At 46.6% G+C, this 21,083-nt stretch overlaps 1 long non-coding RNA gene across 2 annotated transcripts in view; it reads left to right on the forward strand.

Annotated features, from left to right (window-relative positions):
- Window positions 1-20,847, forward strand: part of LOC110555412 (uncharacterized) — a 51,149-nt gene extending 30,302 nt beyond the window's left edge. For both annotated transcript variants that reach the window (XR_002476825.2, XR_009587489.1), the window contains exons 3-4: window positions 17,704-17,815; window positions 20,745-20,847. This is a non-coding gene — a long non-coding RNA (uncharacterized LOC110555412). The remainder of the gene's footprint in view (window positions 1-17,703; window positions 17,816-20,744) is intronic.
- The last annotated feature ends 236 nt before the right edge of the window (window positions 20,848-21,083 follow it).

Raw genomic sequence — 21,083 nt, forward strand, 5'->3', positions numbered from 1 at the left:
TAAGGTCAGGTTTTGCATAGGAGATTCAGACAGGAAGCAGACTGGCGTCAAAGCAGCCGGGAGGGTAGTGAAGCAACCCCACACTGTCCGCAGACTGCACTCTGAGATGTGCCAGGTCATCTGCTGCTAACTTTGTTTTCCTTTAGTGGTTTCATTTGTGAAAGTGACTGCTGCTCTTTAGCATGGCCCCTAAGACGGCTGTGCTGTCGCTCAGGTTGGAAGAGAAGGTTCACTGTGCTGCTTGTGGTCCATTCTCAGCTAGGACGGAGTTCTGGATGGCATGAGTAGGTATCACAACTTCTCCTTAGGACAGAGTATACCCTCTGACCTCCTTGGTGTGTGTGTGTGCACATGCCTGTGCATGCACATTTAAACATGTATGTGGAGGGCAGAAGACAACCTCAGTTGCTCCTCCTGTGCTAACCACCTTGTTTCTTTGAGACAGGGTCTCTCATGTAGGCTAGCCCCAAGGATCGACCCGTGTCTGTGCACCAGTGCTGTGGATTGCAAGCACATACCATGGGTCCCAAGGATCAGACTTCCTTTGCATATGTGCCGAGTACCCTACCCTAGTAGGGTAGACTCACCTTCCCTAGCCCCAGGCTCTACTCTCTAAAGGAGCCTTCCAAAGGAAACGTCACCATCTTTCCAGGGAGGCTGGGGGCAGAGTGGCAGGGTGTCATCGTCACTGTGTGCCTGTATGACTTTATGTCCCCAGAGTATCATTCATCTCTGACAAGTCTGCGGGAGGGCCTATTAAATTTTAAACTGTTGGATTTTCATAATCTGTTTATGAATGAATATGTTCTGTACTGGTTATGACTCAGAAGTCACAAGGAGTGATCTGGGAAAGAGGATGATTTATGAGAATCAACAGCAAAATCAATTGCCCCTCTTGGATCAAACAGTTTAAAGTAGAACCACAGTCCAGGCACTTCAAGCTTTAAAAAAAAGATTTTCAATGAGCATGTATTAAGTATAAATAAAAATGTAAATAAAATGGCTTCATTATGGCATTTTCATAGTGTGTGCACTTGGCCACTTCAATCTCGTTGCCCTCTCCTGTCCCCCCCTGCCGCCGCCCTCTCCCTCCCCCCTGCCCCTGCCGCCGCCCTCTCCCTCCCCCCCTGCCCCTGCCGCCGCCCTCTCCTGTCCCCCCCGCCCCTGCCGCGCTCCTTCTTTTTACCAACTTGTCCCCCTTTTATTTACTTTTATGTCTTTTTTGTGAATCAATGAGTTTGATCAAGGTTACTTACAAGATCATGGGTGAGGGGTTACATACAGGGGTGTAGGTGAGCTGTTCCTTGTGGGAGCATGGGGAGAGGTTTTTGTTTTAAGAGTATCAGCCAGTAGTTACACTATCATGGGCACCTTACCATGGCTACACCACTGAAGAGAATGTGGAGGCTTGGACTTTTAAACAATGTTATCCAGTGTTAAATATTCTGGGCCATTGGGAGGACTTTATTAACAACAGCATAGTGAGCTCAGAAGGATTAAGTGAAGCCTGATATGCTAATTTCTTATTAGACGATTACAAAGTTAAATTCCAGCAACACGTTAGCAGACACATTTTCACTATTTTAATGAAGAGTCAAAGATATTTCAAAGATATTTCTTTATGAAGCCAATAGATGCATAAGTTAAAGCAACTGATGTTATCAGAGGAAGAATGATATTAGAGGCGAAGCATGTGAGCAGTGTTTGTATCGAGTTACCATCCCCTGAAAATCCTCACACTGTCCCCATCAAACCATGGAGCAAGACACCCAGACTTCACACACACAGACACACACACACACTTATGTACTGGATTGAAGAGATCCTCATGTTTGCATGTTTGCACAGCAGGCACTTTACCAAAAGAGCCATTTACTTGGCCTTAAACCCCATTTCTTTATCGAAAATATTTTTTCATATCATGTATTCTTATTACAGTTTCCCTCGACTTTCACCAAGTCCATCCCACTTCCCCACCCTCCCAAATTTACACCATTTCTTTTTTCTCTCTCATTAGAATACAAACAGACATCCTTTAGAAATTAGTAATAATAAAATAAAAACAAACCAGAATAGGTCAAGAACAAACAAACAGAGCCAAAGCAAAAACACACGAAGCTGGGCGTGGTGGCACACTCCTTTAATCCAGCACTTCGGGAGGCTGGTGCATCTCTGTGAGTCAGAGGCCAGCCTGGTCTACAAAGCAAGTCTTGGACAGTCAGGGCTACACAGAGAAACTCAGTATGGAAAACCAAAAAATAAAAATAAAAAATAAAAGAACAAGAAACACATAAATGCTGATACACGCATTCACAAAAAACACAGAAAAACGATAAAAACAAAATCAGAAAGCATAATATATAAACAAAAGGTCTGTAAATAAAAAATATATAAAAATCCCAGACAAAGCACAGTGAGAAAAACAAAAACAAGAACCAAACCAAACCAAACAAAAACAAAGAAAAAATACCATGGGGTTCACTTTGTATTGGCCATCCTGTTGGGGTGGGGCCAGCCTTGAAGTATGAGATGCCACTGGAGAAAGCCAGCTTTTCCTTTGTGAATGGTTGTCTGTTGGAGATGGCCTCTGGGTGAGGGTGGGGACTCGTGTCCACTTCTCCTCTCAGTTCAGCACTGAGGGCCCGTCTGGCTTAGAGCTGCGCATGCTGCCTCAGTCTCTGTGGACTCACCTGTGTGTCTGGCCTGTTGTGTCTAGAAGGCCTGTGTCCTCCGTTACCGCCGACTCTTAAAATTTCTCTGCCTCCTCTTCTGCAGAGTTCCCTGAGCCCTGAGGGATGGGATGGAGACACCCCGCATAGAACTGAGTGTTCCAAGGTTTCTCATTCTCTGTGCATTGGCCCCTTGTGCTGTTCGGTGTTTGATCCCGTCTACTGCAGGAGGGAGCTTCTCTGATGATGGCTGAGCAAGTCACAGTTCCTATTTGAAGTGCCACCATTTGTTCCGTATCGGTGACGTCTGAGAAGCTTGACATGCTCTGAGCTTGCTTCCAGGGCACATATCGAGAGTCCCTGAGCTCAGAACTGTCCTTGATCAGGAGACGCCATGAGTGGATCCAGATTTCCCTTAAGGCAGAGAGATTGGGGGAAGGATAAAGGATGGTGTGCTGTGTTACTCGTCTTGAGAAATCAGCTTGATCTACCCGGGATGGGGCATGTTCTTGTTTCGAAGTTGTTTGCTCACTCTTTATTTAAGCTGCTCAACACTGGTTCAAAACCATCTTCTCTTTCTGCTGTAGATGATTACACATGCTTGTCTTTTTTCTGACAACCTTTTCCATCCCTCCAAAAGCATGAAGATCCATGGCAGAAGGGGAAAAGCATCAAGAATGTTCTATAGTTTTACTTGTTTAGGGTCTTGGGAATGTACATATATTTTCTTTTTGTGGAACAAGGTCTCATTAAGCCTTTAATGCTATGTATATGAGGATGACCTTGAACTCCTGATCTTCCTGTCTCTACCTTTGGAATTCTGGGATGATAGATGTGCAGATGTATGCTCCATTCTGTGGTACTGAGGAGGGACCTCAGGGCTTTGTGTGTGCTGGTCAAGCAGTCTGCCTGCTGAGTTACATCCCCAGAACAGGAGTAATTTTTAATGTGCAGTTATGTGACATTTGAGAATTCTTCCTGGGACATCTTTATTGTGCTTGAGTTTGTCACTATGCCCACACTGCAGGGAACCTACCTAGCAGAGGATCAGAGCTGGCTCCAGGAGACTGTGCCAGGATGTTGAGGCCAAACTCATGGAACAAAGTGTGTGTGTGTGCGCGTGTGTGCACATATGTATCTGGAGGCCAGAGGCCTATTGAGGATAGGTGACCAAACAAGGCTTATTGGGGCTCTTGGGACTGCTGTGGCCTAGGCTTTGACCATAATAATGCAGGTAGCACCAACTTCCCAGAAGACTTGGGGAAAGAAACATTCAAACTGAAGTGATGAGTGAGTCGTCCCCGGAGTTATCCAGTCCTGTTCTGTGTGAGCTTCTTCATCTGTTCCCTCACCACTTCCACTTTCTCTGTGTTTTCCTCTTACATCTGGTCTCCCAAAGCCTGTGACATAAAGTGACATTCAGCGTCTGACACCTGCCACAGCAGCTTTCTTAGGTGTCTTCTTATTTTGTACCCTGGGTGTTTTTTCCACTGCTTCAGGTGAACCCCATTGTAGAATATCACTCATTTGGTTATTAGCAGTGACTTTTCTGGGTTGGCTATGTGCTAGACATAGGGAGAGAGCTACACAGTTCCCTCTCTCAGTGGGAGGCAGTAAAATCTGGTGGGTAACTTGAAAGGTGGCAGTGAAACATCCAATTTCTATGACAAAGCTTGAAACCCTAACTTTAGGGGTTAGACATTGAATGATCCTGAGCTGCTTAGTCCTACAGCATGAATGGCAGAGGTAATTGTTCTATCAAAATGGAGATTTAGGAGGTGAAATGACTCAGCAGGTAACGGTGCTTGCGGCCAAGCCTGATGACCGGAGTTTGATCCCAGGGACCTACCTGGTAGGAGGAAAGAGCTGATTCCTGCAAGTTTTCCTCTGACCAATAAGAGGTGGAGATAGAGCGTGGCTAGGAGGTGGTGACCAGCTAGATGTCCTTCCTCCTTAGGCAAGAATTTAAGAATGGTGGGAAGGGCCGCACAGCCAAGGGGAGCCTGGGAGGAACAAAGGGTAGGATCCAGAAAGTGGGCCACTGGGACTCCGATCCCTAATTGGTTTGCGCTCAGGAAGGTGGAGCTTGTTAGAACGTTAGTTCTTAAAGACCAGAAGCAAGCCAAACTGGTCTCATGGAAAGGCTCAGCCTACAATCTTCCCTTCCCTCTACCCACCTGCTGCCTTTCTCAGCAGAGTCCCACCACGGGGCCTGTATCCAGGAGGCACAGGCATTCAGCTTCTTCAAGTCTTGCAAAGTAGGTCTTTAGGCTGAGGCTAGCCCACAAACCAGACTTATCTGCCAGGACTTGTGAGAGGCTCCCGGGGAGGAAGGAGTGACTCAAGGACCTCACCACTCAACCGCTCTTCTCAGGAGAGTTTCAATTCTGGGTCAAGAGTTGAAACCACCCAGACAAGCTGCCTCGCCACTCTGGACTATCTGAGGTTTCGGGTCAGGCATTTGCAGAAGCTTGTCTGGCCTCATTTTTCTTATGGTGCGAGTCTGGGAATTTTCACAAGTTCTTTTGAGTGTGCTCTGGCAGCCCAGCTCTTTTGTGAGGGAGAGAAGCCTCTTGACTCAACATTTTCTTATTTTTATATATTTTTGGTCCTGCTTCTATATTTATTTAAAAATTATTTGTTGTGTGTGAATGGTGTATGTGTGTATACACACCAAACTGTGTGTATGCAGGTCAGAAGACAACCTTAGGTGTTGGCCATTGCCCTCCATCTTGTTTGTGTGTATGCAGGTCAGAAGACAACCTTAGGTGTTGGCCATTGCCCTCCATCTTGTTGGAAGCGGAGTCTCTTGTCAGCAGCTGTGTATTCCAGGCTAGATGGCCCAAGAGCTTCTGGATCTCCTGTCTCTCTCCCATCTTGCTGAAAAAGCCCTGGGACACAGACAGGTGCTGGGCAGCCAGCCTTTGTGTGCATTCTGAGGATTCAGGCTCAGCACCCTGGCACAGCATTGCTTTACCCCGTAGGTCATTTTCCCAGACCTTTCTAACTACACAGAGTGGTGATACATGTTTATGGGGCATGACATGGCATTCTAATACATTTGCATACTGTACAATATCCATAGGGTAATTGACATAGTCATCATCTTAGGCATGCATTGTTTTTTGACAACAATTTAAATTTCTGTTACTCAAAAGGTTTTGTTTGTTTTTATTTTTATTTTTGTATATATGTGTGTATACATGTATGTGTGTTTGGGCACATGGTCACATGTATGCCATGGCCTATGTTAGTGGTCAGAGGACAACTTGTGGGAGTTCTCTTCTTCCACCAGGTGGGTTCTGGGGCTCAAATTCGGGTTGTCAGGTTTGGTGGTAAAGACCTTTAACTGATGAACCATTTCCAAGCCCAATTTCTGTTGCTTTTACCTTATAATATCTCAGGAACAAACACACACACACACGTATGTGTATATATACACATGTACGGAATGTCTTCTACTCATGCACATTTAAAATTTACAATAAGCATGTACGACAAAACTAACACTAGCATTATTTCCAAATTACATACGAAACATTACAAAGCAAAGGGTACTGCTGAATCATGCTTTTACATTTTAAAATGTCTTGGTCTTACTTTTCTGTGTGTGTCTCTCGGGTTATGTGAAGATGAGTGCAGTGCCTGCGGAGACCAGGAGAGAGCGCCAGCTCCCCTGGAGGTGAAGTTACAGGTGCTCCAAGCCGCTAGGATGCTGGGATCTGAACAGCCCTGTCAACAGTGGTGTGTGCTCTCGCTGAGCCCTCTCTCCAGCCTACTGTAGTCAAGTCCATGAACACAGAATGAGAGCACATGGCCCAGGGACATTTAGTGTACCTGCCACGTGTGGATTTCATCTGCATCCAGAGTGTTTTCATCCTCCTCAAATAAAGTCCATATCCAATAGGCAGGAATTCCGATCCTCCCACAGCCTCTCACAACCAACACTTTCTGTGGCGCTGGACTTAGCTCTTCTGGATCATTATGTAAATGTACTTGTGTGACCTTTTCTGTTTTTTTTTTTTTTTTTTTTTTTTTGAGAGAGGGAGAAAAGGAGGGAGGAGAGAAAGACAGACAGACAGACACACACACACACACACAGAAGACAGAGGAATACAGAGAGGGGAGTGTGTATGTCAGTGTGGATGGGTACAGGCCATGGCATGCTTGTGTAAGTCAGAAGACAACTCTTTTTTTTTATTAGTTACATTTTATTAACTTTGTATCCCAGTTGTATCCCTCTCCCTTATTCCCTCCCAAATCCTCCCTCCCTCTCTCCCTCATCTCCTCCCTGCCCCTTTCCAAGTCCACTGATTGGGGGGACCTCCTCCCCTTTCATCTGACCCTGTTTTATCAGGTATCTTCAGGACTGGCTACAAAGTCCTCCTCTGTGGCCTAGCAGGACTGCTCCTCCCTTGGGGGGTGGGGAGGTCAAAGAGCCTGCCATTGAGTTCCTGTCAGAAATAGTCCCTGTTCCCTTTACTACGGGAAACCAATTGGTTACTGAGCTACCACGGGCTACATCCGAGCAGAGGTTCTAGGTTATATCCATACATGGTCCTTGGTGGAGTGTCAGTCTCAGAAAAGACCCTGCTTTGATACACTGCTAGGTAGAGCCTTTCAGGGGCCTTTTGCGGTAGACTCCTGTCCCGTTACTTGTTTTCTCCTACGTCCAATGGACCTCCCATTTGTCTTTCTAAGTGAGGATTGATCATCTTACCTGGGTCCTCTTTCTTGATTATCTTCTTTAGGTGTATAGATTTCATTATGTTTATCATATCTTATAGGACTATATTAGTGAATATACACCATGTGTCTTTCTCCTTCTGGGATATTTCACTAAGAATGATCTTTTCTAGATCCCACCATTTGCCTGCAAATTTCATGATTTCCTCGTTTTTGATTGCTGAGTAGTATTCCATTGTGTAAAAATACCACAATTTCTGTATCCATTCCTCCGTTGAGGGACATCTGGGTTATTGGTTCTGGCTATTACAAATAAAGCTGTTACAAACATGGTTGAGCAAATGTCCTTGTTGTGTTCTTGAGCAAATTTTGGGTATATGCCTAGGAGTGGTATAGCTGGATCTCGAAGAAGCAATATTCCTAATTGTCCAAGAAAGCGCCAGATTGACTTCCAAAGTGGTTGTACCAGTTTACATTCCCACCAGCAATGGAGGAAGGTTCCCCTTTCTGCACAACCTCTCCAGCATGTGTTGTCACTTGAGTTATTCATCTTAGCCATTATGATGGGTGTAAGGTGAAATCTCAGGGTCATTTTGATTTGCATCTCCCTGATGGCTAAGGATGGTGATCATCTCTTTAAGTGTTTCTCTGCCATTCGATATTCCTCTACAGAGAGTTCTCTGTTTAGCTCAGTACCCCATTTTTTAACTGGATTACTTGATTTGTTGCTGTTTAACTTCTTTAGTTCTTTATATATACTGGATATTAGCCCTCTTTTGAATATAGGGTTGGTGAAGATTCTTTCCCAATCTGTAGGCAGTCATTATGTTTTGATGACGGTGTCCTTTTTCAGGAAGTTGTCTCCTGTGCCAATTAGTTCTAGGCTATTCCCCACTTTTTCTTCTAACCGATTTAGTGTATCTGGTTTTATGTTGAGGTCTTTGATCCACTTGGACTTTAGTTTTGTGCAGGGTGATAAATATGGATCTAGTTTCATTTTTCTGCATGTAGACATCTAGTTGGACCAGCACCATTTGTTGAAGATGCTGCAGAAGACAACTCTTGAGAGTTGGTTTTCTTGTTTCACTATAGGGTCCAGTGATCAAATTCTTGTTTTTTGTTTGTGTACTCACTGGCCCAATGTTTATTATTTAAACAAACAAACAAACAAGCAAACAAACAAAAAACAAACATGTGTTTGTGTGTGTGCTAGTGTAGAGGTCAGAGTGCAGCCTCCAGGGTCATTCCTCCGGAACCACCACCTTTTCTTTGAGACAAGCTCTCTTTTACTGGCCTGCGACTTGCCAGGCAGCCCTTGGGATCCACCTGTCTCTGCCCCCCAGTGCTGGCAGCACAGGGTGAACCACCTAGCCTGGCTTTTATTTCTTTTAAAGACAGGAGTTTTGGGGATCCTGTGAGGGTGTGGGGGCCCTTGTGCTTACCAGGCGAGCACTTTGCCATCTGACCTGTCTCTCCAGTCCTGGTTTATATTGTTTAATGCCAGTTTCTAATTTTTCAAGTTCCCTCCATACTGATGCGTATTGTCAAAACGACCTATCTTTTTGTGATAATATTCATCATGTTTATGCCACATTTTATTGATTTATTCTTCAATTATTTCTTTTTTTCTTACCACTGTTTAAAGCCCTCCATGTTGAGGCTCTGAAGATGGACTATGTGACTGGGTCCCTCTGTGTTGTTTAAAAGGAGAAGCAATGTTTAGAGGAAATGCAGATGGTCCAAGGTGCGATTCTGTCAAGTTGGCACCTTCAGATCAAACACAGTTGGCTGTTAGGATTGTCTCTCTGATGTGGTTGTTAAACAAACGTGGTGGAAATCTTTGCTGTGTTTTACTATTTTTCTTGCTTAAAAGCAGTCCTTGAGCTTCAGTTGCTACGTGGGTCTCCCTTTCCTATCAGTGGCTTTTTATAGAGTGGACTTCAGAGGCAAGGTGTGGGTGAGCACAGTTCTCCGGACCTCTAAACAGAGGTGAGCAGAGCTCAGACGAGATGAGTCACATACCTGCTTGTGCCAATTTGGTATTTGGGTTTGGCTTGTCTCCCGTGCTCAGAGGCCCAGCTTTCATCTTATCATCAAGCACAACATTTGTTTGGAGCAGAAGATTGGAAGGCCACTAGCACCAAGGCAACGGCTCTTTCTCACACACATTTCCTTCCCCAGCCACAAATTACTGCTAAGGAGATGAAGCGAGGCACAGAGACCTCAGTAGAAATGGCCTCCCTGGGGAGGAAGAGAAACGTGTTTGCCGCTCGTGGGTGATAAAACAGCTTGGGAAATGCAAGCTAACAGGTTGTCTGACCTGCTGTGAGGAGGGGTGCTCTTTGCTTGAGGAGGCACTGTCGCATGGCTCTTAGGGCTGAGAATCAGGGCCGGCACCTCTTGACTCTGTCCCAGAGGATGGACTCCCGGTGACAGGTATTCTAGAAGAACCTTTCCTAGGCTCTAGTGACTGGGGTGAAATCCAACCGGGAATTTGCTCTGAACCTGCTTATTAGAAATGTGATGGTGCGGGATTGAGGGAGGTAGCTCAGCCTGAGGCTCTGGTTTTCTCCACAAAACTCCCGTGGAAAATCTGTGTGTGGTGGTGTGCCCTTGTAATCCTGTCACAGGGAGGCAGAGACAGGAGGATTAGTGGGGCTGGAGGGCCAGCCAACCCAGTTTACCTGTTTAGCCCTAGGGCCCAGTGAGAGATCATCTTTCAAACACCGGATTAGAGAGCTCTGGAGGAATATTGAGTTTGACCTCTGGCTTCCACATGCATGTAGGTACACATGCGTCCACTTGCACACACATATTTACCCTCCCCCCAAACACACACACCTGTGCAAATGCACACAAGCTTAGATTGTGATTTTTATTGTTGCTGCTAGGTGGGTAGGGCCATTCCCTTGCCTTGGTGTCTGTATTAACTATGTTAGATGTTTCTGGCACAAAACACCCGGCAAAAGCTACTTAAGAAAGAAAGGATTTGTTTGAGCTCACAGTTTGAGGGTGCACAATCCATCATGGTAGAGAGGCACAGTGGAAGGGGCAGCTGGGCACGCTGGACCCGCACAGTCAGGCAGCAGGGAGGTGAAGGCTGCTGCTCAGCCGGCCTTCTCCTTTTTACCTAGTCTAGACCAGAACAGGGGACTTTGCCCCACGTGCAGGATGAGTCTTCCCACGTCAGTGGGATCTAGACATGCTCTCACAGATGTGCTCAGAGCTTTGTTTCTGCTGTGTGTGTCTTCCCTCCCAACTCCTCCTGGACCCAGACCCCACGGCAATGTTTTAAATTAATGACGAGATCTGATTTAGTTACTGGTACACCCTCCCTCCACGTATGGTGACAACCAAGAAGAAAGGTCACTCATCTTTCTCACAGCACAGCATCTGTCAGTGGGCCAAGCTGAAGGAGTGACTGGTACTGTGGGTATCCAGCTTCTATTTATGATCTAGGATCAATGCTGTAGCTCTCATCAACCAAGCTAGTAAGGGAGCGAAGGGACAAGAGGACACTCATGCCCTTCCCCATCAGGCGAGACTCATGACTACATGTGAAGATGCCCTGTCTGTAAAATGTAATATCTAGCTTGGGTATGTGCCTCATTAAAATTCAGGGATCATTTCAAAGATGAAGAGAACGATCACTGGTCTGCAGCCATATTCTCAGCTGGAAGACTTTCACCAAACTGTTTTCCAAAACGAGTTCCACCAAAATTTCCTGGACATGCAGCTTAACAGGCATTTACGGGAGACCGTTACTGTACAGAACCCCTAGACATGAGTTCTAGTTCCATTCCTGTTGCATTATGTACAGGACTGGTGAAAGCAGGGGTGCAGAGGGCTTCCCCTAGTCTCAGGACAGCATTCCTCACCAACTCTTGGTCTCTTTCTTTTCCTTCCTTCCTTTCTTTTTTTCTTCCTTCCTTCCTTCCTCTCTTCCTTCCTTCCTTCCTTCCTTCCTTCCTTCCTTCCTTCCTTCCTTCCTTCTTTCTTTCTGATACAGAATGTTATGTGGCGCAGGTCAGCCTCAGCTGCTATGTAACCAAAGGTAATCTTGAGTGCTTCTGTTTGCACTTCCTTAGTTCATAGTACATTACTATGCCATGTTTTATGCAACGGTGGGGATAGAATCCAGGGCTTTGCTCATTCCAGATAAGTACTCCATCAACTGAGCTGTATCCCTAGCTCCTTGATTGTCCCTGCTCAAAAAAGGAAATTCACACTTGACCCTTGATACCACTGTGCAATCCCTTTAACCTCTTTACTAAACTTTCCACTGTCAACAAATAGCACAAAGGTAGGAGGTTTGAAATATGTTTCCTTTTCCTGATCTTTAGTAGGACATTGATGGGTTCAGTGAAAGACTCAAAGGAGTGGCAGGAGAGTCAAAGGCTTATGTGCCAGCAGAGTCAAAGGCTATTAATAAGTTTGGAGAACACAGATCTTACAGCTGTTGGGGTAAAGGCTCTCACCCAGTACAACCCTTGAGGAAAGTGAGGTCTCTATAAATCTATTCATGTGCATAATAGTAAACACTGTGTGTGTGTTTGTGTGTGTGTGTGTGTGTGTGTGTGTGTGTGTGACAGGTCCTGTCTGTGCTGGACTCTCTTAGTAGACCAGGATGTCCTTGAATTCACAGAGATCTGCCTGTCCCTGCTGGGATTAAAGGTAGCAAACACTTCTGACCAGAATCATCTCTCAGGTTCCTTTTCCACACATTCTATGAGTTGGTAAAGGGAAGGAGTTAGTGGAGTAGTTGGACAAATGGCATGAAATGATGTCATTTGCTGATATTTGATGATGCCCCAAGGGTGCAGGCCATAAAAGAAACTTTGCCAAAATTACCAAGATAAGCAAGGTTCTTTTGCCTTTCCCAGGAGTTTCTTCTCTCTGCCATGCCCCACCAGCACCACAATACTGTCTGTCTTCTCTCTAAGCCATCCTCTGTTTGGCGATATTTCACAGTCCCAGCTTTGTCTTCTTCTTTTCATACTAGCACTATTAACAATATGTATCCTGTTCCCGTCTCCCACTTGTTTTCAGATCGGGATCCTTGTACCTTTGAGGCAAACAGTTGCTTAATTTCTTATTCTACATTTTCTGGAATTTATGTCTGATTCCTTTTCACTCTCCCATTTTCCATTTGTTAATATACCTATCTATCCTTTTATCTCCTTATCTGCCACATTGAGTATCCATCCATCCATCCATCCATCCATCCACCCATTCCCCATCCCTCTCCCCCACTTCCCTTGTATAGATATACATATATATACACACACACCTATACAATCTAGCTACTCACCCATCCATCTTACCTATATCATTCATCCATCTACCCATTCACCTACCTTTTATCCATCTATCCATCCATCCTCCATTGATCCACCTACCTACCTATTCAGCCATCTTTCCACCTATCCAACCATCAAACAACCATCCATCTCATCCATCTAACCAATGATCTACCCACCTACGTGAACATCTAACCAGCCATATGAACGATCTGTCTTTAACACCCTTAGTATTAAAGGTTCCTCAGTTGAAAGAGCCTCTGGTGTGATCACAGGCGAACAGAATAGTTTTTAGGGAGAGCGTATGCTGGACTTCGCTCTCTTATGCTCTCTGTTTAATCTTGGTAGATCTACAATGTCAGGGTAAAAGGAGACTCAGTGGTGGCTCTGCTCAGTGTGCAGTCACTTCTTCCTAACCACAGTCATTCTAGAGTGTGAAGTAACCTGCACCTGTGGCAACAGAGGCCTACCACCAAGGCTGGAAAGCCCGGGCCTGGAGCAGGTGTGAGGCCTCTGCAGGCCTTCTGCCCTAGGCCTAGCCTAGTCGCTGACCGCGTCAGGGAGTTTCAGTGGCAGCCTCACCTGTGGTTGGCCGCTGGGATTGTGGGTAGGATCTTTCCTGTCATGACTTTCACTCTGATTAGCTTCACTGTGAAGAACTGTTAACAAGCACTCTGTCAGCCTGGGGAAACCAGCTCATCTTTGTGAGACTGATTTAATCAGTTTGTGTAGAGGCTGATCTTGGGATAAAAGACATCCCTTCTCACGACAAACATGCCTGACACTGTCAGCCCACACTCTCTCCCTGTGCATCTTGGGCTTTCGCAGTTTGGTGGTCTCAGCCTCGCGGAGACAGCCAGCTAAGGGATGTCTGGTTGGCTTGGGTCTTGAGATGTCCGTCACTCGAGTATAAGCACAATCTGCAGCTTAGTGGGACACCCTCCTGTTCCACGTGACTCAGAGTGACACCCCGGATCCCGCAAACCACTTCACAGGTGTCTTAACTTTTGGAGCAAAAAAAAACATTTTGTCAACTGTTGCTCTTTTTCTTCTGACTTTTTCTTTTTAAACTCAACTAAACAAAATTAAGCTGTGGGAGTCCATTAATAAAAGGTTTCTATAACAAAATTATTGGCACACTGCAAGGGGCTTTGGAGGAGAGTAGGAAGATCAATATTAGCTAGAGTAAGATAGCAAGGCAAGCGTTGCTCAGGGGAAATTTGCTCTTACGTCTATGGGGAGTATAGATCTGCACCTGGGCAGTCAATGTTAGAGTATGATGAACTGGGTTTTAGATTCGGCAGGCTGGTAATTATTTCAGGAGACGTCAGAGAATCTAAATGTACTTGAAATAGAAAAGCTAACAAACAAAAGCCTTAGCCAAATCTTTTCAGAAACCAGGAGTCAACACTTGTGTAAATGGAAACCGGAAACTGCAGGACACAATCTATCAGATGACAAAAAGAGAGCGTGTGGTCTTCCGATGCCTTCAAGGCTGTGGAAGTGGCTGCTGGCTCTGCCGGGCTCAGGAGGGAGGGAGTGGAGGCTAGGCAGAAAAGCAGCCTTCTGGAATGGTGGCCGATGGGAAGACATTCCTCTTCTTTAAGCCTGCCTCCTGTCTTTTCTCTTAGAGGGTTTGGAAAAATATGAGGATGGATAGGAAGCACAGTGGAGTCTGACCACAAGCGGTTCCATGTGATGGGGTCCAGTTGGCTCTCTGTCTCTGTCATATGAGCCGATTAACCTGCAGGCTGCTGCGGTGCAGCTGGCGGCTGACCTAGCTGTTGTTGGAGCAGTGCGTGGGTTGTGGAGGTGGAAACAGCTCGATGGCTCTGATGGCTCCCAGTGTGCGGACACCGGTTCCCTGCAGCTTTACGGCTGTAGTTCTCAGCGTCCCAGGGGTCCAGAAGGGAACCTCTAGGAGTGCCATAGAAGGCGACGAAGAAGAGGGGAGGGGAAGGGAATGACCAGGTGGAAAAATGTGTAAGGCACATGTACACACATGTATCTACATGCATAACCACAAACACACATGTACCTACCTACATACAAACACAAAATATGGGCTGTGGGGGGGGGAGTTGGGTGGGTAGGCCATCTTAAAAAAAATGATTTATTTTTCTCTTGTTTGCTTGGCTTTTTATCCACATTACTTTCTCATATCTCATATCTTCAAGTTTGTATGAGTTGCTAGATAATTCTGAAATGTTCATTTGTGGAATAAGTAATCATTTTTGGACAATGTTTATGTGTGTATATGGCTGTGTGTGTGTGTGTGTGTGTGGCTGTGTGTGTGTGTGGCTATGTGTGTGTGTGTGGCTGTGTGTGTGTGTGTATACGTGGCTATGTGTGTGTGTGGCTGTGTGTGTGTGTGTGGCTGTGTGTGTGTGGCTGTGTGTGTGTGTGTGTGTGTGTGTGGCTATGTGTATGTGTGTGGCTGTGTGTGTGTGTGTGTGTGTGTGTGGCTGTGTGTGTGTAGGCCAGCAGACAACCTTGACTGTTATTCTTCAGGCATTGGCCACCTTGGATTTCGAGAGAGAGTGTCTCACTTTTTAAAAATTTATATATTTTGGATTGCTTTACCTTATTTTATGTGTATGGGTGTTTTCATTGCATGTACATGAGCCACATGTACATGGAGTTCAAGAAAGTGCCTGGAGTTCAAGAAAGACAGAGAGAGTATTGGATCTCCTAGGACTAGAGCTACAGATTGGTTGTGAGGTACTCCATGGGTGCTGCTGGGAATTGAACCCAGGCCCTCAGCCCTTAACCAACTGAACCAACTCTGCAGCCCATGTGCTCACTTTTAACCTGACACTCTCTGATGTGGCTGTTCGTTTGTCCAGCAAACCTCAGGAATCTGCCTGTCTCTTCCTCCTCAGCACCAGAACCCTAAGTGTGCACCGTTATTTGCGGCTTTTAATGAAACTTCTGCGGTTTGGACTCCAGTCCATGTTCTTGGATGGCCACACCTTGAAGACTGGACCGTCTTCCTTGCACCCACAGGAGCTTTGGGCACACACAAAAATGATGGAAAATCTAAATCTCTGCGTCGTGTCTTCTCAAGTGGCTGGCCTGAGTGGCTGCAAAGGAGTGCTTTTCTCTGGAGGGGAGGGGAATGGGGGTTTCAAATCCAGTTCTTTGTTTTCTTATGTGTTTTCTGAATCTTACAAAGAGGGTATTTTCCTTGACTATACAAAGTAAATGCTAATAAAAACCCAGTGAAACAAAAGAACAGCTCTGAGTGGAGCACCAAGGGTTGGGGTGACTAGAGGGGTCACTGCGCCTCTTGAAGGGCTCTGGCAGGGCACAGAGTGTCCAGTACCAGTGCCCCTAAGGCAGCTTGCAACTTGCACTGTAGCACAGCCGGAGGGTCATGCTTCTGTCTCAGCAGGGCGGCTTGCAAAGGCTTCCTTGGAGGATGGAGGGAAGTGTCTGGAGCTGACTAGATGCACCAGTGCTGCAGGGCCTCCTTGCTCTGTGCAGGGAATAGATTTATACATATAAAACATTTACAGTGACAATCACAACTCTAACCCTCAAACCATTTTCCACGTGCCAGGGAGTTTCCCTCGAATAAAGGCTGCTTTTGTGAAGCCCTAGATAAAAGGAATAATCCCTCTCCTGTTTTTCTTTGGCATAAATGTGGAGCTTCTCACATGGGTGGTTTGGGGTTCTCTGAGAAAGCTGACAGGGAAGAACACATCCCGAGACTTCTGGCTGCAGCTGGTGGCGGGCAGTGTCGTTTGTCCCTGGAGGGACAGCCCAGGCATGTTCTAGCGTGAGCCTGGGCTTTAGAACTTACAATCAGGCACCGGTACTCCTGCCCAGAATCTTCTCCTAAGGAGGTACGTGGCTCCCCCTCTGTCCTTTACTCGTGTGTGCAAAGGCCACTTGTCTTGACACCAGGCCTTCCTCACTGGGAGGGCTCAGTGGAGAAAGCTATTGCCACACAGGCCTGAGGACATGCGCACAGATTCTCAGAACATAGTGAATCTGGGCACTGGCGGCCAAGTCTGCGATTCTAGCACTGCAGCAGAGTCGGGAGGCAGAGGCACGAGGGCTCTCAAAAGCTTGCCAGCCAGCTCACCCTCCCCCACCACGAAACAGGGATGAGACCGTGTCCCACGCAAGCAGAGGGTGAGGACTGACAGCCAGCGCTGCCTGACCTGTGTGTGCTCTATGGCATGTGGCATGTGCACATCTGTGTTCGCATGCCCACCCTCACAGTCAGACACACAGGAACCCACACAGACGTTGGTCCACCTTTTCTCCTCCCTGGCTTGTTCTTGTTGTGGCTCTACACATTTGTAATTCTAGCTCTTGGGAAGCAGATGATGGAGGATCGGGGGTTCAAGGTAACTCTCAGCCACATAACAAGAATTCAGGACCACCCTGAGCTACATGAGACCTTGTCTCAAAACATCAAATAAATAAATACATGTAAGTTAAAAAAATCAGAACACTGCCAATTGTCCCCACAGTGGTACAGACAAAATCTGTGTAAAATGTATGTCAGAGTATGTCAAGGAGCCGAGACACCGGCTTCTTGTCACGCTATTTTTCCGGTTTATGGGATGCAGTGGAGTTCCTTCAGAAAAGGAAGACATTCCCATGTGTTTGTGTGTGTGTGTGTGTGTGTGTGTGTGTGTGTGTGTGTGTGTATTGGGACAACCTTAGCTCTTAACTTATTGGATGGCTTATGTTAGGACGGGAGATTTCTAGTCTTTTTCATTCTATCACCCTAAGGTCTCATTTTATAGTGTATTTTATTCTCACATAACAGTCTCTGCTCCTTGACTGCTATTAGCAAATGTGTGTGTGTGTGTGTGTGTGTGTGTGTGTGTGTGTGTGTGTTTGATAACGTGTGAATTATCCCAGCAGGTCCACAGAGATTGGTAAAGCACCACAGTGAACCTGTGGCTGAAGCAGACAGAGAAGCACCCAGCAAATGGAGCTGCCCCTGTGGTCTCTGCCCTCGGGGCCACCTAATGAATTATGCTCTTTGCCAACCACATTGGTGTTAATTGGACATTTTTCTGTTGCAGTCTGAGTCATCTTCTATCCATCGTGCGGCGGAGGTGGGGATGATATGGAGATGTGGCCTTAGGACCACCAGGCAGATGGACCAACTTCCAGGGCAGCGCCACAGGATCAGAGGTGAGAGAGAGGAGCCTGGACCACTGGTCCAAGCTGGCATAGACATGGAAAGACTGTCATGACAAAAGGAGATGAGAAAGGAGGAGAGGTGAGAGGATGATTACTGTAGAGGACAAGAACTGCTTGGGAAGGTGGACCCAGAGCCCTGGCTTTAGCATCACAGGCTGTAACTCCATTACTTCCTAGTTGATGTGTACCCATTGGCAGCTTCCTCAGTTTGTCTGAGACCCAGTTCCATCATGTATATATAAAATGGGGTCATTTGGGGCTGGAAGGTAGGTCAGTTGGTTAAAAGGAACACTTTCTGGGCGGCAGGAGGAGCTGAGTTTGAGCATCAAAACCTGTGTGAAAAAGCTGGGCATGGTGCTGTGTGCTTGCGATGTCAGTGCTGGGGAGGCAGGAGCAAAGGCTCCCTGGGGCTCCGTGGCCAGGGTGGCCTGCTTGGTGAGTTCCAGGCCAGGGAGATCTGTCTCACAAAAACCAAGGTAGATGGCACCTGGGAAGGATGCCCGAGGTTCATCTCTGTTCTACACACACACACACACACACACACACACACACACACACTAGGACTGGTGAGATAGATGTGTGTAGACTCTTGCTGACAAGCCTGACGACTCGAGCTCTGTCCCTGGGACCCAGGTGGTAGAAAGAACAAACCCTCCATGCTGTCCTCAGGCATCACACTTGAGCGGTGGCACACAGGCACACTCCCAATAATAAATAATTGTAATGATATGGAGTGCGGCGGGTCATGCCCTCCTCCAGGAATCTGTAGGAGATCTCATTAACTATTTTATAAGTAGTTCCATGTAGAGCAGAGTTAACTCCACACCACCCAGCCCACCCAAGACCCAGGCCGCAGATCAATCACAAAATCACGGCTGAAGTTGACCCACACCAGCAGGACAAGCTCAAATACTCAAATAATTGAGATGGAGCCGTGGACATGTGGATGGCACCATGGACATGTGGACAGCGCCGTGGACAGGTAGACACAGCCTAGAGCGAGAATGCTTACCTTGCAAGTCTAAGGTGCTGGATCAGTCCCACTGCCATGAGAAACCTTCACTCATGACATAACCACACAGAAAACTGTCAGAGGGGAAAAGGAGATGGCCAGCAGCAAACATGCGGGTCTGAGTTCTGGTCTCCAGAATCGGCTTTTGTGTCTGAAACTAATGGTGGAAGGATGAAGACAAAAAGGTTGTGGGGCTCCTGGCCGGCCAGGCAGACCATACTGCAAAGGCAAGCTTCCGAGACAGTGAGAAATGCTGCTTGAAAAATGAGGTGGGCATCTTATGTCAACCTCACGCTTCCACATGTACCTCTGTGGGCACACACACTTGCTCACACATGCACACACACACACACACACACACACACACACACACACACAAGCTAGACACGTGCCAAATAACTGAGTCTTCTATCCCAAATTGTTTGTGCCTTATATCTAGGGGTGAAGCTTGGATATAGGCATTTTCAGTCTTCCAAAACTTTTTCTGGGGAATTCAGTGATGCAGCCATAATTACCACAACCACTGTAGCGGTTTGTGACAGCAGCCTGAGATTAAAGAGAGCAATGATTCTATTTAATCTAGAAACATATCTTATAAAACAATCAGATTTGTTTTCTGAGGACTTTTCATTTCGTTTCATAGTTTCATCTTCAAAGTGGAAATTAATGAAAATGTCTGTTTTCTCTCCTTATCTAGTCAACACCCTCATTTTTATAGATATATTAACATACACGTTGCTAAGAGACCAAGAAATATAACTAAACTGTATTTCTTGTTGTTGGAGAACTATTTGTATATCTGTTGTTAACATTTTGTGTGTATATATGTATTCATGTATGTGAAAGCATGTGTATGCATGTGTAGACAACTTCAGGTATCATTTCTCATAAATGCTGTCTGCCTTGTTTTGGGACAGGTCTCTTACTGGCCTGGAACTTAGCAAGCGGGTAAGGCTGTTTGGCCATCAAGCCACAGGGAGCCTATCACTAGCACAAGATTATAAGCACACACTGCCATCCCTAGATTTTTCACATGGATTCTGGGGGTCAGACTCAGGTCCTGACAAGTACTTGGCCACCTGAGCCATCTCCCCAGCCTCTTAGGCACCGTTTTTGTAACCTTCATTGGCCAAAGATAATGACCCCTTTAAGATAAACTGGAAAAATGACATGGTGCGTTTGGTCTCTGTCGATGGAGGCGGCCTTCAGCTTCAGAAAAGAAGGGTAGCGAAGGTGACTGAGAGCTGAGGAGGTGGAGCTGGCCTTTGCTGTCTCAGAGGATGAGTCAAGAGAGGATAAAGAACCTGAGGCTCCTCGCACCTGGGTGTTCGGTGTGTGTGTGTGTGTGTGTGTGTGTGTGTGTGTGTAAATACACACATATATATATTTTAATGAGGTACCTGCTCTGAACTGTAACTCAGAGGCTTTGCTGTTAAGGTAAATAGATGCAGAGAGAATGGAGTCCCAGTGTGGGTGGAGAAGTCCCTTGATGGCAGGGATGCTTGGGGTCATGGGGTCAAAGCCAACTTAAGGGCCAAAGTCATCTTCTTTCTAGGTTCTCTCATACTTGCTGGAGAAGAAGGAGTTGTTCACATCCTTCAAAGCAGTGCCTGAGAGCTGCCTGAGGAGCCGGGAGGGGGTGGAGCTTGAGAGGTGTCCCCTCTGCTAGTGAGCCCTGCTTGGGGGCTCTCAGGATGCTGTACATCTTTGCAGACTTGGGGACCTGACCTCCTCTACGCAAACCCTCTCACTTGCTTCAGGTGGTTTCCCCGGCACTTCAAAAGGAAATGTAGAAAAACTCGCATCACCTTTCAACTATGTGATGCTGCATTTTTACCCTGGTAATTTGTTTGCCTTGTTCTGCCCCACCCCTCCCACTTTCTTGAGGCAGGGTCTTATGTGTTCTAGGCTGGCTTTGAACCACTGTGTGTCAGAGGTGTCCTTAACTCCCGGTCCTCCTGTGATCCGTTCCTGTGTTTGGGAACGGAAGCCAGCGCTCCACTCAAGCCAGGTGAGCACCCACCAACCCCGCTCCTCGCGGCACCCATTCCTACATAATTCCTTGAACTTGTCTTTCTCGACTGTTTTCTTGACAGCTTGGCGCATGAGCTGTGACACCTGGAATCCTTTCTAATGATCTCCTGGACAGTGTGCGGCTTACCCTCCAGGTGGCCAGGACTGGGATGGGAGCTGCAGCCGAGGGCAGACTGGGAGCCGCAGCCTTAACCGGCTTGCCCGCTCTTGGCC

Source organism: Meriones unguiculatus, chromosome 18 (assembly GCF_030254825.1).
Source record: "Meriones unguiculatus strain TT.TT164.6M chromosome 18, Bangor_MerUng_6.1, whole genome shotgun sequence".
Lineage (NCBI taxonomy): Eukaryota > Metazoa > Chordata > Mammalia > Rodentia > Muridae > Meriones > Meriones unguiculatus.